Raw genomic sequence first — 27,808 nt, forward strand, 5'->3', positions numbered from 1 at the left:
GAAGTAATGTAACATGGTGTGTGAGCTATACTCAATAACAATAACAAAAATAATGGACTGCTATGGAAATAGCTCTCAAAAGTTTCTGTTCTCTTAAGCACATATGCACACACACGAACACTTTCATTTTCTGAGGAATGGACGTTCCTCTAGGAGGAATTCATCCTGTTTCATGTAAACGCCTTCCATTACAGTGAAACTCTGCAGACTTTATGAAAGGTAGAAATGGGGAGTTTTCTTTCTCTTTTCTTTCTTTCTTTTTTTTTTTTTTTTTCCAAAAGGCCTCAAAGCTCTTAAAATAAACCTTAAAAAACCTGCTACGCCAAACTTTAGCTCTGAAAGCAGACACATTGCAAACCTGGTGCAGTGAGACTCCTTCTCTTCTCTGATCTTTTTCCTTTTTCTCTCTCAATTTATTTTAACATCCCCTTTCATGGTCTTACCTTTCTAGAAAGTTGATTCAGTCTTTCCTTGCCAGCTCTTACCAGGAGAAGCATCAGGACTTCAGCCCTAATTTATGGTTTACATTCCTTCTCCTTTCCCTCTCTTTGCTGTTCCTGGACCTAATCTCGCNACTCTCCCCTGTCAGAATGGACAGTGTTACCTCCAGTGACAGGTAGCTTTGGAATTTGATGTCAGTACTAGCCTAGTGATTTGGGCAGAATTGGGAGCCTGTTTTGTGCGTGTGCTGCTAAGCTGAGGAAATGGGGCTTTTTTCCCTTTTGCTCCCCTCTTTCTTTCCCCCTGCCTGCCTAGCCCTAGTGAGTCCTGTTGCCAGGGGAAATGAAATGGAGAACTCTTTACCATGATTAATTCTGGAGTTTTAGCCTATGAAGTAACAAAGTAGCATTTCAGAGCAGGATGTAAGGGAGTCTCCCTGCAGTTCCCATGGAACAAGTTGACCTTTCAGTTACATTTTTCAACATCTTTGGGGGCCCATTTGAAGGGAGCTAAAGCAGTAATTACGACTAGGCAAAGAAAACTAATTTGGAGCCAGAATATTTTAATAAGAAGCTTAAAAAACCAGAACCTGCTGATACATGATAAATAGGAATTGGAGCTTTGTTCTTGTCTTACTTAATCCTTCCCTTTTTTGCATTATTATGCTTTTTGGTTTTCTTCCCAAAATGTGAGGACTCTCCATTATTCCCCTGGTGATGAAATGAGGATGTTGTTGGTGACTGCCTGCTGAGTCTCAAATAGGTTGAGAGAGCAGACGTGGGCTCCCTTCAGGTACTGGTAAGCCTTGGGGTTTTGGTTCATCTGGGGAAGGGGTAAGCTTGCTTTCATTTCCAAGTTGATTCACATTCCCCCAAGGATTCCTTGGGACTGACTGTATTTTCCAGATGATTCTGAGAAATGAGCAGTGAAGGAAATTTTGTGGATGATTTTAAAAGCATATTTGCCAGTCTTTCTGAGCACTTAGAAGCTTAGGCAAAAGATAGGTAGATTTGTCTCTTTAAGGTCTTCTCTAGGTGACGGTAGTAAGGCCACCAACTTATCTGATGAATTGATGTTGCATGAGTCTGATGTTAAGAGCTTGGCTTTGGAGTTGGATGTGTTTTGTAATTCTGGCTCTGCCACTGCTTAGCTCTCTGACCTTGAAGAATGATTTTAATCCCTCTGAGTTGCAGCGTCCTTTTCTGTAATAGGGGGATAATGATGGTACCTATGGCATAGCGTTGTTGTGGGCCCAATATGTAGCGAGTAAATACTCCCTGAATGTTAGATATGATTGTTACTTTGAGATACTGATGGAAAATCAGATGGAACCTTTTTGGCAAGAGAAAAGAAGGTAGGACGTTCCTTGAAGAACCTTGAAGGAAGATAAGGGGTTGAGGGAGAAGGGAAAAAAGCATCTAGCAAAAACAAGAGTGGGAGAACTCTGGGTCCTCAAATGAGTAACCTATTGTTTCAGTACCTTAGTAAGCCCCAAGTCTTCTCCTTTGCTAATCCACCAAGTTGATTGTTCTCCTAGACACCTTAACTGCCTAATGGCTCCTCAGCAAAGATTGAATAGCCACATCAGCCACAAATGTCTTCCATTACCAAGACATCATTATTTTTACAAAGCACACTGCTGTGTTTCACCACCTGCACTTTGAAGTGTTATAAATAATTAAAGCTGAACCATACTTGTCAGAATAGGTTCAAAAAGTGCATTTTGGGATGCTGTACCTTTGCTCTGACAATGTGTTTATTAGCTTGCTTGTTAATTCCAGGGTTGGTTAACTTGAGGCACCTCTGGGCCAGCGTGCTCACACCCGTATTTACCCCAAGGGCTTAGAGAGAGGAGTTCAGTATAGCTCACTTCTTTTGTCTGTGTTCCTGGGAAGTCATCAGGTGGTGAACAGAGGATAGGGGGGAACTGAACTACTTGGAGCTGATAACTCCTTCCCAAATGTGTCTGTGCGGTAAAAGAATAAATTGTGGGCTGGATGGAGCAGAGCAACAGAGGTTAGGAGCTTCTCGGTGTTGTGCAAAATAGTCAAGTGCAAACATATTAGATGAAACCCTTTATTAGAGAGTGTGGTGTGCTTTCTCACCAGGATTTTGGAATATGGGCTGTTTCACTCCTTACCTGATGAAACACTAAGATAATGGTTGGGCCTCTGATAAGCCTTTCCTGTGGTATGAGGGAGGAGAGAGACTTGTCTAGGGGCCCTGTATCAGAGGAGTTGTCAGTGCTAATTACTCAAGTCTTGGCAGGGTCACCCATCAGAGCATGGGTCTGGCTTGGTGAGGCTGTGTACAGCAAAGGAGCAAAGCACAGGGCTAGAGAGTGCAGGCCTGGAGTCATCAGGTCCCAGGTTTGGGACTGACTTTGCCCTGACTTTGCCTCTCCTAACTGGGTGTATTAGTTTCCTGTGGCTGCTGTAACAAATTAACACAAATTTGGTGGCTTTAAACAGCAGAGATGTATTCTCTCCTAGTTCTGGAGGCCAGAAGTCTAAAGTCAGTATCACTGGGCTGAAATTAAGGTGTTGACAGGGCTATACTCTGTCCAGAGGCTTTAGTCTGTTCCTTGCTTCTTTCAGGTGCTGGTGGCTGCTGGCATTCCTTGGCTTGTGTTCGTATGACTCTCACCTTCAAGTTCAGCATCTTCAAATCTCTGTGTGTCTTTACATCACCTTCTCTTCTGGGACTGTGTCAAATCTCCCTCTGCCTATGTCATATAAGGACATTGTGATTGTATTTAGGGCCTTCCTAATAATCCAGGATAATCGGTTTAAGATCCTTAACTTAATCACATCTGCAAATACCTCTTTTCCTTTAAAGGTAAAATTTACAGGTCCCAGGCCTTAGGACCTGTTCTTTTTGGAAGGCTCTTAGTCTGCCTGCCACACTGGGTCACCTTGGCAAGTGACTTTGACCAATGTAAGTTTGTTTCTTTATCTATAAAATAAAAATGGTAATCATATATTCTGTGCCTCATTTCCATGGGGCTTAAATGAAGCCTTACATGCCAAATACTTGGAACCTAGTACCTGCTATTGTTTGTATCCATACATGTTATTCATTACTATTAAACATTACCATTATTGTTATTTAGCTATCTTCTGTGAAAGAGAGAGGAATAGTTCAAGAGTTTATTTGACTTGGGATGCCCCCTCCGTCGCCTCCAATACCCACCATGGCCCTCGTAGCCCTAGGATCTTTGGCCATCACCCCCCATAGTCAGGAGGTGTATCCCCAAGGCCAGTTTTTTACCCAGTCCTCTATTTTTCCTCAAGGCCACTCTCTTAGCTACTCCTCCATTTTCCTTTTTCAGTGAATGAGCTGGCGTGTGGGAACAGGCCTCACAGTTCATGGGGGTGTTAGTGTCCCCTCAAAATTCCTATGTTGAAATTGTAACTCCCAGTGTGGCAGTATTTGGAGTAAGGAAATAACATTAAATCAGGTCACAAAGGTGGGGCTCTGGTAGAATTAATGTCCTTAGAAGAAGAAACACCAGAGAGCTCTTTCTCCTCAGTGCCTGGGTACAGAGAAAAAAAGAGGGCCATGTGAGGACCTAGGGAGAAGGTGGCTGTGTACAAGGCAGGAAGAGAACTCTAAATAGAAACCAAAGAGGCCAGAACCTTGATCTTGGATTTCTAGCCTCTAGGCTTGTGAGAAAATAAATTTCTGTTGTTTAGGCCACCTAGTCTATGGTGTTTTGCTATGGTAGCCCCAGCAGACTAAGGGAGGGGAGTGTATGACCTGGCTCTCGTACCCACTTGTGCCAGACACTTAGGTAGAAGCTTGGACTCTGGAATTATTCCAGTTACCATTCAGTATAGTTTGCTGTATTGCTGCTTTCTCATGGATAATTGTAACTCCATAATGAAGCATGGAAGAATATTATTTTTACAGTGGTATTTAGTATCTGATAGCTATTAGCCAAAAGGTACATGTCCCCAGTGAGGTACTGTAAATATATTTTATCTGTTCTATTACCTGCTGTTTCACGAACATATCCCTGAAGCATTTTAATCTTGTTTTTCATACTTCAAGTGAGGAATTGTTCTGATTTGCAACTTCAGGGGATAATTACTATGTTCATTAATTTCTGTTCTTTTCTTCCCCTCCATTTATTACTGGTTTCTTGAGAAAATTTTTCCCTAAATCTACACTAACTGGAGACAAGTCACTTGATTTAAAAGGGTGTTTTACAACACGGGTTTCTTTGGCTCTCTTGGCACACTGATAGGACGGCTGTGTCAGCATCTTCTTAGCTGGGGTGAAGGTCTCCCCGGTCTGGTCTTACATGAGTAAGAGGCTTTTTTGCCGGAGGGGTGGGGGAGGGAGGGCTGAGGTCTCTGACCACGGGGTGCAGGGCGGGTATTCCTGGGCAAGGGGCAGGAGAGGCACACCTGACTTATTTCTTTTCAGAGATTCAGTGATAGACGTTAATTGAGCATGTGCTATGTATGAGACATTGTGCACAGCACTATGAGGAATGTGGTTTTTGACTCACAGGGATGCTCAGTACATGTTGATTCAAGTGAATGTGTGGCTAAATAGAGTGACCTTAGCATGCAAAGACTGGAGGGGCAGGCCTGGGGGCTCATGGATTCAGGGTGCTGTAACCTCCCTGGAAATGTAGCACAACTGGGCGCATCCCTGTGAAGGCTATGATGCCCTAGCACTTGGATCTGGAGGAGGAAACAGTAGAAGAGGAAGAAAGCTGTGTTGAGGACGGTTTAATTTTTTCTGGTATTTTGGCCTCGTGAGTCCCCTTTTCACTGTAGACAGGGACCGTTACGTATGTTCGTGTAAGTGCAGATGTTTCATAAATGTCAAGTGATCACCCAAGACAGCTGAGGGGGGAGATGGAAAAATAGTGGTTTCGACAAGTTGGTTCAGGGCAGAGGCAGGGATGCATGTGAGTGACGTGCTGGGGGAAAACAACTGAAGAAGGTGAGAAAGCAGAAGCCAAAAAGGATTTGAATTAATCCAGAGCTGAATGGGAGCCCAGCTTAGAGAATATTGATCTGGGCTAGGTATCCAGGGAAAGAGTGCTGGGGAGATTTCTGTAAGAATGAGGAGAGAGAGAGACAGTAGTTAGTCTGGAACATGGGTTGAGGAGGGGAGGGAACAATGGGTAGAATGGCTGAAATCTTCCCTACACAGCCCCCACCCTGTGTTTCTCTGCATTATGATACTTGTCGTACCATGTGGCAATTATTTGTTTATATGCCTTTTCTTCTGGAAGTTAGGAGAGGAGGCTTGGTCATCTCTACCATGGTTACTTGACACTGTATCCCGCACATAGCATGTGCTGCCCAGACGATTGATGAACATGTGTGAGGTTAAGGCCTGGATGAGCCATCCATTAAGGACTGAAATGTGAGAGGTTGAGGTTGGGGTGTAGGGGAGATGAGCACATAACTGGCTGGGATGTAGGGGGGTGAATTAGGATAGAACTGAGAAGTGAGCCTGACATAGAATCTATATCATCCTTTAAGAGTTTACTAAACATTCCTCCCGTGTCAAGTGCCAAGCGAGCTGCGCAGAGTGGACGTGGTCCCTGTTGTTAAGATGCTTAAGACAACCATATTAAAAAATGTAATGAGTGCTGTGATCCAGGGGAGTATGGGTGCTGTTCCAGCACGCATTCTGTCCAGTGGAGAAGGTCAGTGACAGCCTCCTAGAGGAAGTGTCCTTCAAGGGTGTGGAGGAAACTAGGATGGTAGGAGTTTGCCACATAAAGAGGAGGGGAAACAGAATTCTGAGCAGAGGGAACGACGTGTGCAAAGGCCTGGAGGTGGGAAATAAGATGTCTTAGAGCACTGGAAAAAAAGTTCCATAGAGCCCACTGTAGACAGGGAGAGGAAAGAGATAAAGGTGGAGATGTTGATCCTGGCTTAATGGTGGACAGCCTGTGTGTGGAATTTGGCCTTAATCCTGAGGGCCCTGGAAAACTGTTGGATGGTTTCAGGCAGATGGGTAAGATCATTTTCATGCTCTGGCTATAGAATAATCCATCTAACATTTAATCAAGGTGTGTACTTGTAATTTGCTGACGTTTTACCCAACGCTCCTTTGACACTGCAGCAAAGTCTGCCCATTTGCTTTAAATCCCCGAGTCCAGGAGCCTGAAGTGTGGTGGAGAGGTACTTCCACCTGCCCTAGGCCTGAGTCCCTAGTGTCTGATCCCAGGCTCAGAGCCCGTGGCTCTAGCTCTGGTGTTGAGCGAATGGTGTTAAGGACCCACAGCTCCCGCCGCTTCTGCAGCTGTTCCTGCTCTCACCTCAGCCTCTTCACAGCAGCTTGCAATTCCTCAGCCACTGCACATTCCTCTGCTCTGTGCACTCAACAAATTGAAAATGTCTATGACAACGTCAAATAGTGGGATGAGTTTGGAAAAGTAGGAGTGAAAAATAAAGACCTCTTTACCTTTTCTCCCTACAAGGGAATTTGAAAAATGTAGAAATTCTAAGTTGTATGTTAAATATCCTTGGGGTTTCCTTTCCTTTCATGTTGAAAATTTTTATATTAACCAAAAATCTGGTAAAGACGCTTGTGGGAAGATAATTCCTTTTGGCTGGAGCTTAAGCTCCATGTTGTGAGCTTTTTAATTGTCTTTCATCGGAGGTGGGTTGGGACCCAACTGTGCAGTCGCCAGAGCTCATCACAGTCCTGTTGCTGGGCGAATTATCTCTGTGAATCTGTATGTTTTCCCCTTGTACCTACCTAATGAAAGCCAAATTAAATCAATTTTTAATCAAGGAGATGAATGACGGGTTTTTCCTCAGAAAAGAAACCACAAGGCCCCAAAGTACTGGATACAATAAAAAGTGAAGTTTTTATTTGCGTATGTGCCGTTAGGCATGGCTTTAATGTCAGGAAAACAGGAGGTGCCGTTAAAATAGTATTTGGAAATATGCCATCCCAGGGAGACGAAGGGGAGTGCTTTCCTCCCTGCCCCATTTCTCTTTCATAGGTCGTGCATGCCTGTGTGTTCAAAGCACTCTGCACAGTACAGAGTACATAGTAGGTGCTTGGAGACAGAATGAATGAACAGTTGGTTTTGAGCAGGTCCTTCGTTTGTGCTGCTCCCTTCCTCCAGCTCCTCAGCCTACTATTTATTCTTCTGTCATCCATTTGTTCATTCAACATACATTTTTCCTTCTTGACAGATGTGAAGGCCATTGGTAGGGAATGTAGCGAAAGGAAGTTTCCACTGAGTTGAGGCTGAGAGGCGTGGCCAGATCTCTTCTTTAATACCTGTTTTCGTCCTTTATTTTGGGAAATTGATTTCTAGGCTTCTGTGGGCGCCCACATCATCCTCCTGAAAATTGCCTTCTTCCACCTGCTTGCTTTGGTGGAAGGAAATGGCTTCCCTTGTGGCGAGGGAGAATGGCAGAGGCAGTAGGGGTGAAGACTCTTGAGTTCAGTGGCTGTCCCCGTAGGATGTCTCCATGTACTGTGAGGGGGTGGGGCTGCGGGGAGCCAAGCTTGCCTCCCCTGCAGTTTGATTCCTATAATCATGGGTCTGGCTTTGGGCTCTGGGCTCCCAATGCATTGGCATCTCCAGAGGATTCAGGCAAGGCACCAAATCCTCCTTGCAGCCCACGTTCCAGCTTGTTACAGTGATTGAATGGGCTCCCTGAGTGTGGCTCTTCATCTGAGAAAGAAAGTGGCTCTTGTTGAGCCTTTCAGAGGAACTCAGAAGACTGGATTTTGGGTACTCCACAAATCTTGGGCTGAACAAATAAGAGATTAAATAAAGCTGTGTGCTTTCTGCTTCCTCACTGTGCTACCTGGCTTGGTCCTGGCTTCATTGAAAGCCTGCTTGGGTTGCCCTTACCTGAGAGGTGGGGTGGCTATAGCAATTTGGGCAGGTGAGCAGGAAGGGAAATAGTAGATGAAATTGACTGTGGTTGGTGATGGATGGGCAGGGTGGTGGGGGGTGTGGGGGAGGAGAAGGAGGTATTGAGGAGAGCCTCCTGGGTTTCTGGCTTCTGCAGTAGAGCTAGGCAACCCTATAGGATCAGGAGCGTAGGGGGAAGAGCATGAGCTTAGCTATGGACTTGCTGAATATGAAACATACAAGAAAAGAGGAAAGCAGGCATATCCTTCAGGGGGAGGTGGCACAAACACTGCCTAGATTCTCAAGCTGCTTTCCTGTTAAAGTTATCTACTGGGGTTTTAGGCCACTGTGGGGAGTAATACAGCCCAAATCCAGATTCTGTTGACTGGCTTTTTCTATTAATAGATGCTGAGAATTTGCAAGAGCTAACAAACCACTGCACTGCAAGGCAAAGGAATGAGTTCATAAGCAGAGTTCACAAATAATGGTGACCCTCTTATCTTATCTTAGCAGGCATATAGCAGGTCTCCTTTTCGCCTTTCTAATCTCCCTTTCATTGTGGGCAGTTCTTCAGGTGCCGGAGGTTTGCCAAGACAGTGCAATGAGCTGTGTGTTTGAAACTCATCTGACCTGTCTGGCAAAGAGAGTTCTTGTGTGTCTTGATGCCACCTGCCATAAGCCCTTTGCTCCTGCTGTTGTTGAAATAAATGCATGTTCCTAGTTTCATGCCTCCAGGTCTTCAACCACCCCCCCCCCCTTGCCTCTGCTTGGGATGTCTTTCTCATTGTTTGGCCGATTCCTTTTACTCTTTTTATCTTTAAAACTCACCTATTCCAGGAAGTCCTTTTTGACCCCCTGTGTCTCGATGAAGGTATCTGTTCTCTCCTTCCTCAGAGCCATCCAGCCACGTCTGTGTGGGCTCTTTCAACTCAGTGCTTACTGTAATGACTGATGGACTCCTCCATTTCCATTGCCCATCTCGAGGGTTTGTAGAGGACAGGACCTCGATTTACTTAGCCGTTATATCTCTAGCACTCGGCCCATGGCTGGGTTGCAGCAGTTCTCAACATATAGGTGTTGAAGGATGAATAATCTGCCCATTGGATATGTTGGAAGTGGTGGCCACTGGATACATGTTTCTTAGTAGGCAGTAAGGATTCCTTCATCTTTCATGGTGCATAAAATTTTGCTCTTTTGGTAACTCTCCTATATGGAAGAGTGAACAGTGTCTTGTAAAAATATTTTTCTGGATTGGTGGGGCTGTTAACTGCTCATCTGAGGTTGAAATGGATTTGGCGTGGGTGAGAAACTGCAGGTAATAAGTGAGCAGCATGTCTGGGCTGCGTGGGCTTAGTGCTTTTCTGTTTTTCTGGATGCTGTCCACATTTTTGTGAGTGGCAACCCAAACATCTGGCTTCTCTGGACCCAGGGCTTGTGCCTGGTTGTTTATGGGAGTGGTTGCCTTTCAGGGTAAGAGTCTGTAATATTAACTGAGCTTTTTCTGCAGTGTTTTTTGTTGGCATTACCAGGGGCTGCGGTGGCCATTTTAAAGAGAGCTGCCACAAGAGGAATCCCTGAGCAGTGAGAGACAGGATGGAATAATTGGAAAAAAATTGCCTCCTACTCTGTGATAAGGCAGACCCTTCAGGCAAAACAGAAGGTATAGGGAAGGTCCTGAGTAACAGAGACAAAAAAGGAAGGCCAACCAGGAGGTGAGGTGGTAGTTTTGTAAGGAAACTAGGAAGAACTAGGGCCTCTGCTGTAAGGGTGGGGCAAGGGAGGGCTACTTGGCATCACTCACACCTTTGATACTCTTAAGTGATACTGTCAGTTCCAGTGGAATTGGGTTCAGAGCATTTGCTGCCCAAAAGGTGGGCTCCAAATGCTTACCGATCCTTGATGAAATGTGCTCTGCCTAGAGGCCTATCGTGAGACCGACTGTTTCTAGGATATGTTTACCTAGGTGGGTGGCTGGCATGTCACCCCCTTTCAACAAACCTGGTGCTATGATAAGGCTAGCTGGCAAGTTGTCCCCATGGAACCTGTTGTGGCAGGAGAGACTTCCTGCGGTCCCATTGGCATCACCATCACAAGCTCATTCACTGGAACCTAGAATCTCCTTGCAGGCTCTAGTCTAGTATGCTGCTCTTGGCTGAGTGTACGCCTGTCAGTTGCAGGCTGATGACTCCTGGCAGGCTGGGATTTGGTTGGTGGCATCTTGCAGAGCCCCCTGACCCTACCTGCTGTCACAAATCCTGTTGTATCCCCTTTGTACACATGCTTGAATATCTTGTGATGCACCACTCTTAAGAAGAGCAAATACCAGATGGGAGCAGTGTCTCTCTTGGGTTTGTGTGTGTGTGTGTATTTTTTAATACACTAAAAAATAGACTGTGGCCTGGTTTGGCTATTTTCCATGCTCAGAATGTGTTTGTTATGTTTTTGATCCCCTATGGAGACCAGTGGAGCTATGAAAAGAAGCCACCTCATTAGGAGACTCTAGAAGGAAACTGGACTCTCCTGGCATTTTTTCCCCAGGGTATAGGCCCCTCCTCTTCTACAGCCTGCCAAGGCCAGGGCCTGGGAATAGCTCCCCCAGGCAGTGTGCTCTGTGCCAGTGTCCAAGGATTTTAAGGAATTTAATTAAGTAACTAATAGACTAGGAGATGTTTAAAGTGTGATTTTGTTGACATTAAACACTGTTATTTAAATATCAGTTAATTAGTACTTTTTAATATTGCTTCTTGAACTCAAGTTTGGTTACTGTAGTTGACATAGATACTTGACAAACCCAAGTTCAGTGTGGAGGCGTGGGGCACAGTTGAGCACGGACTTGGAGGAGGAGAGGAAGAGAGAACACATAATTTACAGCTGCTGAAATAATTCAGCTGTTTCCCTTGCTGATTGCTCTCCTCCTCTGTGCTGCTGATGCAGTGAATTGTTAATGGGATGGGCTTTTGCTTTTCCCATCAGGGTTGGGATGAGGCCATTTTGATTGTTGGGAATAAACTCTGAGATTGGGAGGAACACTTGTAAGCTTGAATCTAATGCCACATTCCCCCTTTATCTCAGCACAGGATCTAACCTTTGGGGTGTGCTTTGTTATGATGAGGGCTGCATCCTCTTGGGTGAAAGCAGGCACTGAACTTTGGAATGTTGTTCACTGGGTAATGAGGGAAAATGGGGAGGTGAGAATGTAGGGCTGGGGTTCAGCGTATAGGAATGCAGACAAACTGAGTTGCCCACGGAGAAGACAGCTCTAGGGAGTGGTTGGTGAGTGCCTGCAAGGTCTCCCTGCCTGAAAGATCTGCTCTGCACATCTGCGTGGGTGGATGTCAGTATTCTGGATGAAGGTGTTTATCTGCTCACCTGTTCATCTCTCCACCTACTCTTTCATTTATTTAGTTATCAGCCATACTTTTGTTGAGTGCTTGCTGTGGCCTAGACCTTGGACTAGCTAGGGATGGAGGAGTGGATGAGGAAGGAGTCTTTGCCCTCAGGGAGTTCCTATTTACTGTACAGTTTGGTGGGTCTTAGGACAGCTGCCCAGAGAATTATGGGAGTACATGGAGGACCAGCAAAACATGACAAATCAAACCCAGCAGGATATAAAAATGACCATCAGACTGAATTGGGCTTATCCCACGTATGCAAGGGGGGAGGTTTCACATTAGGAGAGCTTCACACACAGTTTGCTAATAATAGGCTAAAGGGAAAAAACAGTGTGATCATCTTAGTAGATGTAAAAACACACATGGTAAAATATAACACCCATTCATGATAAAAACAGCTGTTTAGGGGCGCCTGGGTGGCACAGCGGTTAAGCGTCTGCCTTCAGCTCAGGGCGTGATCCTGGCGTTCCGGGATCGAGCCCCACATCAGGCTCCTCCACTATGAGCCTGCTTCTTCCTCTCCCACTCCCCCTGCTTGTGTTCCCTCTCTCGCTGGCTGTCTCTATCCTGTCGAATAAATAAAAATAAAATCTTTAAAAAACAAACAAACAAACAAACAGCTGTTTAGAAATAGAAGGGGGCTTCTTTACCTTGACCAAAAATACTTACCAGGAAAAGTACAGAAAACATCATTTTTGCTTCTTAAATCTTTAAAAGAGACAATAATGCAATGAATGTACCCATGTGCCCATTGTTCAGTTTCATCAGTTACCAACTTGTGAGTAGTCTTAAATTCTTTTTCAGTGTGGTAAAATATATATACCATGAAATTTGCCATTTTAACCATTTTTAAGTGTATAATTCAACTTTAATTACATTCACAGTGCTGTACAACCATTACCACTATCTACTTCTAAAACCTTTATCATCCCAGATAGAAGCTCTGAACACATTAAGTAATAACTTCCCATTTCCTATCTCCTCCCCGCAGCCCCGGTGACCTCTGAGTTACTTTCATGTCTGAATTTGCCTATTGTAGATACTTCATATTAGTGGAATTACACAATATTTGTCCTTTTGTGTTTGGCTTATTTCACTTAGCATAATATTTTTTAATGTTCATCTGTATTGTAGCATGCTTCAGAACTTCATTCCATTGTATGACTGAAGAATCCATTGTATGTGTATACCACATTAAAAAAAAATCCATTAAAAAATCTGATCATCTCTTGGTGAGTACTTAGGTTGTTTCCGCCTTTGGGCAACAGTGGCATGCAAGTATCTTTTTGAGTCCCTGTTTTCAGGTATTTGGGTATATACCTAGGAGTGGAATTGCTGGGTCATAGAATCCTCTGTGTAGCTTTTTTTTTTTTTTTTTAAGATTTTTTTATTTATTTGACAGAGACATAGAGAGGGAACACAAGCAGGGGGAGTGGGAGAAGGAGAAGCAGGCTTCCCGCTGAGCAGGAAGCGTGATGTGGAGCTCGATCCTAGGACCCTGGGATCATGAGCTGAGCCGAAGGCAGCCACTTAAGCACTGAGCCACACAGGCGCCCCTCTCTGTAGCTTTTTGAAAAACTGCCAGAGTTTTCCACAGTAGCTGCACCATTTTACATGCCCTCTGGCAATGTACCAGTTTTCCACATCTTTGCCAGCAGTTGTTTTCCTTTTTTTTTTTTTTTTTTTAATCATTGTCATCCTAATAGGTGTCAGATGGTATTTCATTGTGGCTTTGATTTGCTTGTCGGTCATGGTCACTAAAGCACTGTTTCATGTGCTTCTTGGCCATTTGTGTATCTTCTTTGGAGAAATACCTTCTTTGTATATTTCCTTTGCCAATTTTTAATTGGGTTGCTTGTCTTTTTGTTTTTGAGTTGTAGGAGCTGTTTATATATTGTGGAAATTAAACCCTTGTCAGATAGGTGATTTGCAAATATTTGCTCCCATTCTGTGGGGTTTCTTTTCATTTTGTTGCTAGTGTTGGGGCACAAAAATTTTTAAAATTTGATGGAATCCAATTTGTATGTTTTTCTTTTATTGCCTGTGGTTTTAGTGTCATATTTAAGAAGCTTTTGCCCAATCTGGGATCATAAAGCTTTGCTCTTATGTTTTCTTCTAAGAGTTTTATAGTTTTACTATTAAATGTAGGGCTTTAATCCATTTTTAGTCAGTGACACCCTTGTTAAAAATCATTGACTGTAGGTGGGAGAGTATATGCTTACCTTTATGTCAATACCATGCTGTTTTTTTTTTAATTTTAATATGTAATCAATACTTTATTTTTTTATATTCTCATTTTAATGTTTTTTTATTATGTTAGTCACCATACAGTACATCCCCGGTTTCCGATGTAAAGTTCGATGATTCATTAGTTGTGTATAACACCCAGTGCACCATGCAATACGTGCCCTCCTTACTACCCATCACCAGTCTATCCCATTCCCCCACCCCCCTCCCCTCTGAGGCCCTCAGTTTGTTTCTCATAGTCCATAGTCTCTCATGCTTCATTCCCCCTTCTGATTACCCCCCCTTCTTTATCCCTTTCTTCCCCTACCGATCTTCCTAGTTCTTATGTTCCATAGATGAGAGAAATCATATGATATTTGTCTTTCTCTGCTTGACTTATTTCACTTAGCATTATCTCCTCCATTGCTGTCCATGTTGCAATACCATGCTGTTTTGATTATGTTAGCTTTGTGCTAAAGTTTTGAAGTCAGCATGTGTGAATCCTCCCAACTTGATTCTTCCTTTTAAAGATTCCATATGAATTTTAGTATGGGTTTTTCCATTTTTCTTAAAAAGTGCTGTTGGGATTTTGACAGAGATTGCATTAAATCTGTAGATTGCTGTGGGTAATGTTGTCATTTTGACAATATTAGGTCTTCCAATCCACCCAGAATGCCTTTGCATTTATTTAGGTTGTCTTTAATTTCTTTTAGCAGTGTTTGGTAGTTTTCAGTGTTAAGTTTTTTCCTTTGGTTAAAGTATTTCTTCTTTGGTTAAACTTATTCCCATTTATTTTTTTTGATGTTATTTTAAATGGAATTGTTTTCTTAATTTCCCTTTTGGAATCTCTTTTGCTGAAGTATAGAAACGCAACTGATTTTTGAGTATTGATTTTTGTCCCTGCAACTTTGCTGAGTTTATTAGCTCCAACAGGTTTTTGTAGGTTCTCTACATATAAGTTTATATCATCTGTGAATAGAGATAGTTTTGTTTCTTCCTTTCCAGTATTGATACCTTTTATTTTTCTTGCCTAATTGTTCTGGCTAGAACTTTCAGTATTAAGGTTGAACATAAATGATACTAGCAGGCATCTTACGTTTTTCCTGCAACTTTTCATCATTGATATTAGCTGTGAGTTCTTCATACATGACCCTCTTCATATATGACCTATATTATGTTAAAGCTTTCCTTCTGGTTTATTGAGGATTTTTAGTGTGGAAGAATGTTGGATTTTGTTAAATGCTTCCTGGGTATCAGTTGAGATGATCATGGTTTTTGGTTTTTTTTCCCCCTTTATTCCAGCATGTAGTAAATGGATTAGTTGTTGAACCACCCTTTTATTCCTGGAATAAATACCAGTCAACCGTGTTATACAATCCTTTTTATTCTGCTCAATTAGCCTTGCTAGTATTCTTTTGAGGATCTTTGCATGTCATTCATATGGGATATTGGTCTGTAGTTTTCTTGTAGTGTCCTTGTTGTACTTTGGTGTCACGATAATTCTGGACTCAGAGAATGAGTTCAGAAGTGTTCCTTTTTCTTTTTTTTTTTTTTTCTTTTTTCTTTTTTTTTTTTGAATATTTGGAAGGATTAGTATACTGCTACCTTTCATAACAGTCACTTTACTGGCTAGTAGGCCCTGGGCTGTGTGGCATGATGGTACTTACTTGAAACTCTGGCTTTGAAGCTGGACCAGGTTATCTTTTACATACTTTTTTGTCTTAACACCTCCATCTTGGCCCCCTGTCTAGTGAGCCATTCATACTGATGATGCACACTGGCAGGTACCCTGGCAAACAGGGTCAAGTTGATAAGTTGGACTTTAAGATTGCAGCTTTGCCCTTGTACTCTTTCTTTGGGCTGATGGATGGATGGTCTGTTCTTGAGCTTGCCAAACAAGAGCAAGGCCTCTGAGTCATCCCAAGGACCAGATCAAGTCAACAGACAAGGGAGTGGGTTCTGTGTTGAAAATAATAATAATTTTTTAAAAAAGATTTATTGATTTGAGAGAGAGAGAATGCATGCACGCATGCACGCACACACAGAAGTGGGGGGAGGGGTAGAGGGAGAGAATTTTCAAGCAGACTCCCTGCTGAGCATGAAGCTGGGTGCCAGGCTCAATCTCACGACCCGTGAGATCATGACCTGAGCTGAAACTGAGAGTCAGACGGTTAACCAACTGAGCCACCCAGACACCCTGAAAATAATATTTATTTTAAATGTTTTCTCACATAGCTAATGTTTCAGGAAGAAAGACTCCATTGAGCATAGCTTCCCATAATTCTAATTTCATATCTGATCTTAGAGGTGGTCACACATACTGTTTTTCAAAGTAGTAATTCATATACATGTGCTGTTATGTTCTGCTTCTGCTCAAAAATATGTACCTGTTTTCATGTATCATCACTGTCCATATGTTCACCTATTTTAAACATTTTTTTCACCTGTTTTAATGACAACACTCTTTTCCGTTGTGCTGTTCCAGATGACCCCCCTGCCTTTTTTGAAAGACTTTATTTGAGAGAGAGAGAGCACATGTGTACTAGCAGAGGAAAGGGCAGGGGGAGAGGGACGAGCGACTCCTCACTGAGCAGGGAGCTGGATGCGGGGCTCTCTCCTAGGACCCTGAGATCATGACTTGAGCCACAGTCAGATGCCTAACCAACTGAGGCAACCTCAGACGACCCCTTTAAAAAGTTTTTTTTTTAATTTTATTTTTTATTTATTTATTTTTTATAATGATTTTTTATTATATTATGTTAGTACCATACAGTACACAAAAGTTTTGTTTTTTTTTTTTTTTAAAGATTTTATTTATTTATTTGAGAGGGAGAGAGAGCACAAGTGAGAGCACAAGAGCAGGGGAAGGAGACGCAGACTCCCGTCTGAGCAGGGAGCCCAATATGGGGCTGGATCCCAGGATGCTGGGATCATGACCTGAGCCAAAGGCAGCTGCCTAACCGAGCCACCTGGGTGCCTCCAGATGACCCCTTTTTAGATTGTTGATTTTATTCAATCAATAGATACTCTTGAGTGCCAGACACAGTGTTGGGCAGTGAGGATACAGGAGTGGACAATTGTCCCTACGCTAACGGAGCTCCCAATCTGGTGGGTTCTAGTTGCTACAGGCCCATGAAATGGAATTTCATTGGCCATGTAACAGCCTTAAAGAGGATAATGAGGTTGTGTAGTCTCAGCCCCGGCTCCTGTAGTTGCCTTCTAAAAAGCAAGTGAGACTTTGGCAGGACAGTGGCATTTCTGCCTGTGAAGCCCAGGATGGGGAGCCCTGGGACCATGGCAGAGTCGACTCTGAAATGGGGCTGTCGCAGCAGGGAAGACTGCTGTTTCCTAGGCAATACGCTGCTTAATATTTTTAGTGCGTGGTCACAGCAGAACTAAATGTGGTTTCTGATCCCAAATTGGTAATAAATGTAGACATATTTAGAGTCAGAAACAATGCATTTAAAATCCTCTGCTCCTTAATGATCCTGCCAAATGCTGAGTTTAGGTTTCTTTGTTTCTTGGCTACCTACCCAGCCTCCCACCATCTCTTGGAGAAGGCACCCGGATTTTCTTTGGGTGTTAGGTGGGATTGTGAAAGCCGTGAGTTATGGCTCCCTGAGCTGTGTTGGGAGGCATCTGATTTTTGTGTTTCTGCCCACGTATGTAAATGTGTACATTTTAAAATTCATCCCTCTTTCAGATTTTTGAGGATCTGGGATTATAAATAGTCTTGGACTCTAAGGCATGTTAAAAAATAAAATATGATGTTTCGGTTGCTGATGTACCTGGAAGACGTAGTCAATGCCAACATGGTAGTAGCGAGTTTCATACTTGGTGACCTGTCCTCATGCTGCACTAATTGTTTCTGTAAGTTAATGCTGTTTTCTTGGGGCTCCTGGATTAGTTTGAGGAAGAACCTAATTGGTGCTCCTCTCATCATTTCAAAGTTGTAATTTGTGTCTCAAGTTGCCTAGAACAGTATCCATTTTCTTGTGCCATATTTCTTAAGAGGGCTTTCTTTTTGATGATTGTACCATCTGAAACTCGTTTGTGGGAGGCCATGTTACCCACTAATCGTGAATGGGACGTCAACTACCTGAGGACAGTGATGGTATCTTTTGTATGTTCTGTTCTATGTAGTTTGGTGCTCAGTGTGTTCTGGAGACTGAGGCTAATGGTAAAATATCTTTGTGAGGTACCTGTTTCTAGAGTGTGAATGCTGAATGCTTATAATCCAAAGTGCCAGAGTGGCTAGCACAGAATAAGGGTTGGTGTACTTACTGATTTGCAGATGGTCTATTTGGAGCTGTGGACTGGAAGTCCTACCTTCCTTCCTATCATTGTTTCACTAAGAGGACCCGACCTTCTCTGGAAGCTTGAAGGCATCAGGGGAAAGGAAAGATGAACTCTGATTCTGCCCCAGGTTGTATGTGGATGAGTGTGTGAAAGTCCCTGGTATTTTTTGAGAGCAGGCGATAGAGAAACCCCATTGTGCTTACTGTCAGGAGATCCATTTATTATTTTAAAGGAGAGGGAAGAAGGAGGACGTGGCATCTTACTCTCTGGATGCTAGCTGACCCTATCTAGGGTGGTCCAAGCAGTCTAGGTCTGCTGAATTCACCCTGGCTGTTCCTGCCCTCCCTATTGCCCCCTTAGGGGTAGTAGAGTTTGGAGACAGGCCTGAGTCACCAGGAAGTGGCCATTCTTTTTTTTTTTTTTCTTTCCCCCCTAAGATTTTATTTATTTATTTGACAGAGAGCACAAGCAAGGGGAGTGGCAAGCAGAGGGAGGGGGAGAAGCAGGCTCCATGCTTGATGTGGGGCTTGATCCCAGGACCCTGGGGTTATGACCTGAGCTGAAGGCAGATGCTTAACTGGCTGAGCCACTCAGGCGCCCCTGAAGTGGCCGCTCTCAGTCATTTCTTTAATGGGCACTGATACAGAGCCAGCCAGCATTGCTGCATTCCGTGGAAATGCCTATGTAGCCCCCTAGAGTGTAGTCCAGATGTTTAGCCAGGCCTGTGGCTCAGGGAAACGGAGTTCCAAGGAGAGACTTGGCTGTCAGAACACAAGACAATTCTGTAAGAGAATGAAGCTCTCACTTCTTTTGTTTATCCTGTCCTTCGCTCAGAATTTTCTCTCAGAATAGTTGCTAGTGAGAGCTACAAGCTTCTTGAGCCCTCACTTTGTGTCAGGCACTGTGCTGTATGCTTCATAACATCTCACTTAATACTGACAACTATTCTACAAAGTAAAGTAGTTATTATCAAGTCCTTTGGTAGATGAAGGAGTTGAAACCTGGAGAGGTTAAGCAGCTAGCCTAAAGTCCTGCAACTAGTCCAGGAGACCTGTGTCGAAATCCAGAGCCCACGTTCTTTTCATTACACCAGAGTGGAGATGGAGTAGAGTAGAGCATCTAGTACCCCTTGCTTTTATCAGACACAGACCCATCACTCTTAGGACCTCAGGCAGGGTCAGGGAGTAGGTCTCCTTGCCTACTCTTTGTTGGGAGCTTGTAATCTAGGGCCTAGGGGAAAGTACGCTGAGCTGGTCTGGGGTATTTCTCTAACTCACCTGGTCACTTACTGGTGTGCTTAGGCAAACAACATTCACCTTTTTGAGCTCCATTTTTTCTGCCATGAAGAGGTAATCCTGTCCTCAGTGTTCCCTGGATGGAGAGTAGGGATGTCATGATCACAAACTAGTTGGAAATGAGCTTGGATATCATCTTGGGCAATATATTTGCCCCTCCCCTCTGCTGAATTCTTGCCAGACAGTTGGGTATATATGGTGCTTGGGGTTGGAGAGCAGTGGTTTTTGTCCTTCCTGTTGGGAACTGTACATAATGGGAGGTTAAGAGGTTAAGCTGTACAGAGTGCCAGTGATCTCACTGCAATTTGAGTATAGGGGTGTTCTTCCTCTTGAATGTCTGTGCCTCATTTGTGGGCTGGGCTGTGCCAAGGGCATTCACCAGTCAAAACATGTGCATGTGTGCGTGTGTGTGTGTGTGTGCGTGTGTGTGTGTGTGTGTGTGCGTGTGTGTGTGTGTGTGAAGCTTGGATATGGTAGAGGTGGGTCTTTCCACAAGAGGGCCCCAGTAGGCTCATTTAAAAATTTCTCTCCTGACACAAAACGTGTGCCTTTGTATTCACACTGTTGTAGAATAAGTAAAATGAGTCCAGTTTATGTGGCTGATTCACAGACCACTGGAAAGGCAGCATGGCCTGTGGAAAGACGATGGGTTCTGGGCCAGTTGGCTTTGATTCTTGACTACCACTCTCTGGCTGCATGAACTTGAGCAAGTTATTTAACCTTTCTGAATTTCGGTCCCTTCATAGGCCAAATGAGGAGCATATTAGAGCCCTGTCAGAGAGTTGTTGAGAAGAGAGAATGAGCTTAGAACTTTGCTTGAAACATAGCAAGTGCTTTATAAATGTTGACTATAATTACTATGAGAGAGAATTTATTTTCCTGTGGGCGGCCCAGATAGTGCATTTGAATCTTAGGGGATTTGGTGTCATTGGGGTATTTCTGTCCATCCCATATTAAAAAGTGCAAGGACTAAAGCTTCTGAGCAGTCTGAGGCATGGCTGAGAGCTCAGAGAAAGGGGAGTTGTGTCTAATGGGAGTTTGTTCTTGAAAGTTTGCTTCCCTGCCGCCTCCTTTTGCGGGTGTGACTGTGCCTGTCACTATCCCGAGGACATGTGTGTTGGAGGGGGTAGTTCTGCATCACCCTAAGAACCTTTGTATGGCATTGGAGGATCCATCTGTAGGACCTGTCATTGGAGTCAATTTTTTCCTGTGTTATCATTAAGACTTGAGTGATAATGTTGAAAAAATTGGATTTAGAGAAGTGGCCCCAAATCTCCAAACTTTAGTGGACCCACTCAAGCTTTCAGAGGATTCTACTTAAGTGCCTCTATTTCTTCTCACGTGTGCCCTCTTATGCAGGGCCCTCTGGCTGCCTCATTGCCAAATCCTGTGGCTTTTTTCATCCTCATTCTGATTGATCTCTTGACATCTTTGCCTATAACTTGATTTTCTCAGGGTTCTGTCCTCTCTTGACCTGTTTGATTCTGCACTATTGTTGTTGTTCCTTGTTTGATAGCCTTGCTTGCTTTGCTTTCTTTTCCTAAACTCCAGCCATGACTTGAAGACTATTCTTGCTCATTGTTCCTTTCTCTTTGGGTTTCTCCCTAAGACAGGGACTCTATTCTTGTTGCTTTGGTTATTAGCTGTGTGGTAATGGCACCAAAGTTCTGACCCTTCCCTAGCCTTCGCTACCTCTTTGTCTCTGATAGGTGTGAAGTTGCTGGAGGCTTCCTGGATCTACTGACAAGCTTTAGGCCTAACGGCATTGAACCCTGATTATTCTTTTTTTTTTTTTTTAAGATTTTATTTGTCAGAGAGAGAGCATGCACAAGCAGGGGGAGCAGCAGGCAGAAGGAGAAGGAGGCTTCCTGCTGAGCAAGGAGTCCGATGTACTGGATCCCAGGACCCTGGGATCATGACCTGAGCCAAAGGCAGACACTTAACTGACTGAGCCACCCAGGCATCCCCTGGTTATTCTTTATGTAGTGAGTGAGTGCCTGCTGTGTCTTTTAGATCTTTAGCAGTCCAAATGAAGATTGAATCTTAAATTCCCTTCTAGTATTCAGATTTATTGAAGGCTGTGGTTGAGTAGCATTGGTCTGGAGAGGGCCAGGGTGGGCTCCTATTTGCTTTGTCCTGTTTGCTTTTGCTCTTGTTTTTGCTTGTCACTTGGTTTCGTTTAGTTGGAGCCACTGTCTTTTGTCTGTGAGATTGCAGTTTTTTGCTAATATGCTTAGCTACCTTCTTGAAGATCTGTTTTCTTCCCTACTGGAATAAGGATGGGATTGGTCATGTCACTCACCTTTTGGAGTACAGAGTATTGAGACGGGGTCAGGAATGCTTCCTTCCTATTTCATCCCATCCCATGTTGATCTAGTCGCTGCTGGTCTTCTGGAGTCCTTCTTGGCTCCATGTGCTGTCTGGTGGGGCCAGTAACTGTCCTTACATTGCCACTGGAAAGGGCTCTCTTGGGCTCTCTTTTGAAGGCTGCATGAATGGATTTTGGTTTTGTAGCTTTCTGTTGAGGCAGAAGCTTAGGTCTCTTGTGAACCTTCTTCCTGCAACAGCCTTGTCTAAGCACTTTCCTTCTTGGGTACCTTGGATCTTTTGAGAGCAGTCTCCATTTCCTTGGCCCTAGGCATGACTTCAATATTGGGGACAGATATTGTCCCCATTACACAAATGGTCAGTGGTTAAAGATATTCCCTGTCCAGCCTCCCAGCCAGTTACCCAGGCTGGGCTGGGATTGGAAGCCACTTTTCTTCTGCTGTCCAAAGGCTCTTTGGATTTAATTGCTGTTTACCTCCCGACTTTCTGTTTAGTTTCTGTCTTAGGGGGAAAGAGCCTGTTTGCCTGACTGTTCAGACTGACTTCTCTTGTCCTTTAAAGTTTTCTTTAAAAATCCATTTCTTTTCCTAAGCCTTTGCACATTGTTTTCTCTTGTCAGGGCTGTCCTTTCAGTGTCCTCTTTTACATTGTTTCTTCAGCTTCATATTTGCTCAAATTAGGCAGCGAGTTTCTGTTTGTGTAGAGGTGAGTGACTGTGTGTGTGTGTGTGTGTGTGTGTATGAGTTTGTGCAGCCCATAAATAGTAATGAATATGTGTCTGTAGGAAGAGCTCATCCTTTAACCTTCAGTCTGGAAAGCAGAAGGTTGTTTCACAGCTGTTCCTGCAGCCGGCAGCTCTGCACGATGGTGGCCTGGCTCTCTGGACACTTGTATGCTGGGAAAAGCACTGAGTGCACCGGGTCTGCCTGGGGGCTCAGCAGAAAACTGTCTTTCGCCTCTCCATTTTCAGCTTGGGGGTGGGGTTGGTTTCTCCTAAAACATTTGTTTCCTTCACTTTCTGGGAGTAGATAATCAACAAAAGGCTTTGGTCCTAAAGTTTGAGGTCAGCTAAAGGATGTGTTGATCCCGCAGAAGGCAGAGCTCTGGAGAATGGTTCCAGGGTGCCTGGCCTGGCCCTGATAGCCTGTGGGTCTAAGAGATAGTCACCATCCCTACTCTAATGATAAGTAGGTGCCAGATGCTTTATTAAGCCCTTCCCATTTATTTAATTCTCCCTAACACTCTTTAAGTGGGAGCTATTATTATGCCCATTTTATAGTTGGAGAAACTGAGGCCTAGTACAGTTCTGTTCGAGATCACAGAGCTAAGAATTGGCCTTAGGTCCTTCTGGCTCTAAATTCATGTACTATACTTCCCATCCAATCTTTTTATCTCTTTGCTTCAGTTTCCTTCTTTTAAGATGGAAGTGAAAGTGGAAATTCTTGTCCTTTGATTTCTAGATTTGGGGAAACAAATACATGGACATACACTGTGGGTTAAGAATGTGAGCATTTTCTGAGATGGAGTTCAGAGTGCTCCCAGATCAGTTGCTGAGGTGGTTCTGTCTGCCCAGGACACTTGTGACCTTTTCCTGTTCTTCCTGTGCTCTGGCCCTGAGACAAGAGCAGCCACTGTTCATGGGGCCAGCCAGCCATGTAAGAAGCTTCCAGAGATCCAGCAGTCCCACTTTGCCTTTCTCTGTTGGCTCTTTGCCATCTTCATCACATTCTTTTGTTTTCCTGCCTTGAGAGAAGATAAAAGTTATGGGATGATTTTTTATTTTTTTAAATCCAGGGCCTAGTCCTCTTCCCCAGTTCTGTCTGAATGGGAGAGAGGACATGAGGCACCAAGAGAGGCAAGGGCTGGTGAGTCCAAAGGCCTCCTTCCACGCATGCCCCAAGCATCTGCTCTGGTGAGCTGTACAATACAGTAAGTTGGAAATATAGATTGCTGAGAGCATCCAAAGTCTAGTTAAGTAGAGGTGCAGCCTACAGATGGCCAGTTTTGATAGCAAAAAAATGGGCATTTCAAGTCCTTATTATCTTTTTGTCCCAAAGCCCAAGGATACGTGAGGAAAGAGTTACTGGTTAGAACATTGAAATATGTTTCCTTTCCCAGACCGAGTGGTGGTGGTTTAAGTCAGAAGACCGTAAATGTAAAGATGTTGCTCTGTGCTCCAGTGAGAGTGAAGGATGATGGGAAGATTTGTTCTATAGTGTGTGCAGGGGCAGGTGATCAGGCAAATCCAGGGTTAGTGGGGCAAGTAGTGTTTGGGAAGCTTTGGGAAGGGCACTAACCTCAGGCAGAGTGTGCCAACTGTGCCTCAGAGAGATGCCATGACTTTGGCCTCACTTACGTCGGTGTAATGAGGTTTTCTTTTGCTGCCGCTGTTGCTGCCTAAGGTGCTGGTTGTGCTGTGGGCCGTCCTGGTAAAACATAGCTGTGTGCCACTTCCCCTTTCCCTCTTTCCACCTCCCTCCCCCTTTGAGCATAAAGCCCAGGGAAAACTGTGCCTGCATGTTCTCCACCTGCTGCTACTTGAATAAGGCCCAAGCCCAGGTTGGCATGGCTGCAGGCCAGGCCTTAGCAGGATGCAGCACACCATTCCCCTTGCCTGTGTGTTGCACTTGCTCTTAGGGTACCCCTGCAAAGCCTGGGAAACTGTCTCATTCCTTTCTCCCAGCCCCTTTTCTCCTAGCTCTGTCCCCTGGTACCTCCTCCTGCAACATGTTCTCTGTGTTTCATGGAGAAATATATGGAGGCAATAAATAGGTCAGGTGTGCAGTCCATGTGGAATTATTGGGGGAGATGAAGGATCTATTTGCGAATCGATCGCTCATCTTTAGTATTGGCGTAAAAAGCTTCTGAGGGCGTCAGTGTGTGTGCAGGAGACGGAGGCGGCTGGGAGCCCTGTGGGAGCTGCCATTTCTCTCAGCTGCCCCCAACCTCTTTTGCCTCAGTCTCTTCTGTATTTCCTCCTCCTGCTCATTTGTCTTCTTTGCCCTTGACTAATTCATTCTCATTTATCTCTTCCTCCTCATCTTTTTCCCCAGCATCAATTCCAGTGTTTATCCCTGGCTGTGAGAAGGGGGTGTTTAACTGTGTGTCCATCCGTGTACGCATGAACACTTTTCATGCAGGGAAGGGAAATCTGTGGCTTTGGGGATAGTCTTTGTTTTCTTTTAAGGCGTGTTTCCCGATAATGCTCCCTGCCCCCATTTTTGATTCTCCTTTTTCCCCACAGCCAAGGCTGCGGATTATGAAAGGTATGGGGCATCATAGGAATCTCCAGGGAGCATTGTGTTCTTGGGACCCATCTCTCTGGGCCTTTCCAGTCTTTTCACTCCTGATGTGGAAGCCTCTGCTCCTCACCCAGCCTGGTCCCCCGCCCCCAACACACCCAGGCATGGTCAGGCACCTGCCCAGAACCTAATGCTGTGCTGTGAACTCACTCCCTGTCTTTCAGTGTGATTGGTGCCCCAGGGAACCAGGTTGCTGGGGAAAGCTCATGTGGCACTCAGCCGTTCCATTTTGTCGACGAAAAAAGAGGGGAGAAGCTGGCAGAAAGCAAAGGCTTTTGCTGCTGGGTGAGTGTAGCAGCTATTTTTAGTGCCCAAGCCTTTGCTTTTCCATTTGGCTATGCTTTTTTAGCACAGTGCTGGTCCAGCAGGGCTGTTTTCCTTTATGGCTCCAGATGTCCTTAGGGAAAGTTTCCGTCTGCCTCTGAGAAGGTGCAGGCTGGGCAAGGGTGTAATAACTTCTGAGAATGGGTTCAGACAGGGCTTTGGGTCCCACTGCAGTCCTGTTACAGGACCAAATTCCTGAGATGGAATGTGGAGTATGGCAGGAATAGCAAAGAGAAAAGGTAAACACCATACTCTTCAGAGATGTTCCCCTGTAACAAACACAGTTAAGCGTCTATTGAGTTAACTGCCTCATAAGGTATATTACGGCTGAGTGACCAAACAGAAACCTTTTATAAGGGTCTGGACCAATGCTGACACGTTCTGACTTTTTCTAAGTCTTCTTAAAAATTTTTAGCTTGTTTTGTTTTGTTTTTCTTTTTGCCCTTCTTTCCTAGATCATTTGCCTTTTTTTTTTTTTAAAGTACACGTTTCTCTGTTTTTTTTACGTTTTTATTTAAATTCCAGTGTAGTATTAGTTTCAGGTATATAATATATATAGTGATACAGCAATTTGGATTAAGTTCTCATGACTGCCACTCTAGTGTACTGACCAAAATTGTTTCACCAAGAAACCCATTAAGCAGTAACTCCCCTGGTAACCTGTAATCTACTTTCTGTCTCTCTGAATTTGCCTGTTGAAGAGAATTCATTTAAGTAGATTCATAACAATATCTTTTCTTTTGAGTCTAGCTTATTTCACTTGGCATATAATGTTTTCAAGATTGATTCATGTTGAAGCATATATCAGAATTTCATTCTTTTTATGACTGAATAATATTCCATTGTATGTATATACAACATTTAAAAAACTCCATCTATTGATGTCTTTTGGGATTGTTTCCACATTTTGGCTCTTGTGAGTAATGCTGCTATGAACATTCACATGGAAGTATCTGTTTGAGTCACTGTTTTCCTATCTGTTGGGTGGAATAAATACCTAGGGGTGGAATTACTGGATCATAAGGTAATTCTGAGGTTTGCTTTTTGAGGCACTGCTAACCTTTGTCCCACAGTGTTTTACATTCCCACCAGCAATGTATAAGGGTTCCAGTTTGTCTGCATCCTTGTTACTTTCCTTTAAAAAAAAAAAATTACAGCCACCATAGTGGATATGAAATAGTAAATCAGTGTGGCTTTAATTTGCATTTCCTTCATGATTAATGATGTTGAGAATCTTTTCATGTCCCTATTGTCATTTGTATATCTTCTTTAGAGAAATGTTAGTTCAAGTCCTTTGCATGTTTTCAATTTAGGTCGCTTTTTTGTTGTTGTTGAATTGTTGTAGTTGTTGATATCTGTTTATTAAACGCTTTCAGATAGGTGATTTGCAAGTATTTTCTCCCATTTTATTGGTTGCCTTTTCACTCTCTTGAGAATGTCCTTTGAGGCACAAAAGTTTTTAAATATCGATGGAGTTCAGTATACTTATTTTTTTTTTTTTAATCACTTGTGGTTTTGGTGTCCTTTTTAAGAAATTACTGTTAAATCTAAGGTTATGAAGATTTTCTATATGTTTTCTTCTAAAAGTTTATCTCTTTAATTTGGGTCTTTGTTCTCTTTTAAGTTTTGTCAGTGGTATAAGGGAAGAGTCCATTTCATCTTTTGCATGTGGCTGTTTACTTGTCTCAGAACAGTTTGTTGAAGAGACCCCCCCCCCAGCCCCCATGGAGTGGTATTGGCACCCTTGTTGAAAATAAGTTGACCATACATGATTATTTCTGGGTCCTCAATTCTAATCCATTGGTCTTTATGTCTGTCCTTATGGCTGTACCACACTGTTGTGATAACTGTAGCTTTGTAGTAAGTTTTGAAATCAGGAAATATGAGTCTTCCAATTTTGTTCTTTTTTTTCAGGATCTTTTTGGCCGTTCTCTGTCCCTTGAAATTCCTTGAATATGTATTTTAGGATGGGTTTCTCCATTTCTGTAACAGCATTGGTATTCTGATAGAGATTGCATTGAATCTACATATTGCTTTGGGTAGTATTGTCATCTTAACAGTATTAAGTCTCTGATCCATGAACATGGGATATCCTTTTATCCTTTTGTTTTAATTTTCACAGCTACTAGGGCCTGTGCTTTAGGTCCTCCCCTGGCCTCCAAAAATTGTTTGGTCATTTGAAAAGTGGTGTGTTAGGCTTTGTGGCTTGGGAATATTGAACTTTGCTGGTTGATGGAATACTGATGGCATCTCTCTTTAGTGAACATGGTTTAGAAGTGAATGATTATGAAGGCTTATGAGGATTTGGGCTTAGTGTGTTCACACACAAATAAATTGATTAGTTTC

The 27,808-nt window shown here is 43.6% G+C and overlaps 1 protein-coding gene across 2 annotated transcripts in view; it reads left to right on the plus strand.

Annotated features, from left to right (window-relative positions):
- The window catches only part of SIL1 (SIL1 nucleotide exchange factor), a 206,245-nt gene that overhangs the window by 21,723 nt on the left and 156,714 nt on the right, over positions 1 to 27,808 (plus strand). Inside the window, exon 1 of one of the 2 annotated variants that reach the window (XM_008691544.2) lies at positions 25,303 to 25,423. The exons of the other annotated variant lie outside the window; for it this stretch is intronic. The gene's annotated coding sequence lies outside the window, so the exon portion shown is untranslated. Of the gene's footprint in view, positions 1 to 25,302; positions 25,424 to 27,808 lie in introns of those variants that run through there. 2 annotated transcript variants of the gene reach the window in all.

The sequence above is a fragment of the Ursus maritimus genome, unplaced genomic scaffold (genome assembly GCF_017311325.1).
Source record: "Ursus maritimus isolate PB19 unplaced genomic scaffold, ASM1731132v1 scaffold_5, whole genome shotgun sequence".
Taxonomy (NCBI): domain Eukaryota; kingdom Metazoa; phylum Chordata; class Mammalia; order Carnivora; family Ursidae; genus Ursus; species Ursus maritimus.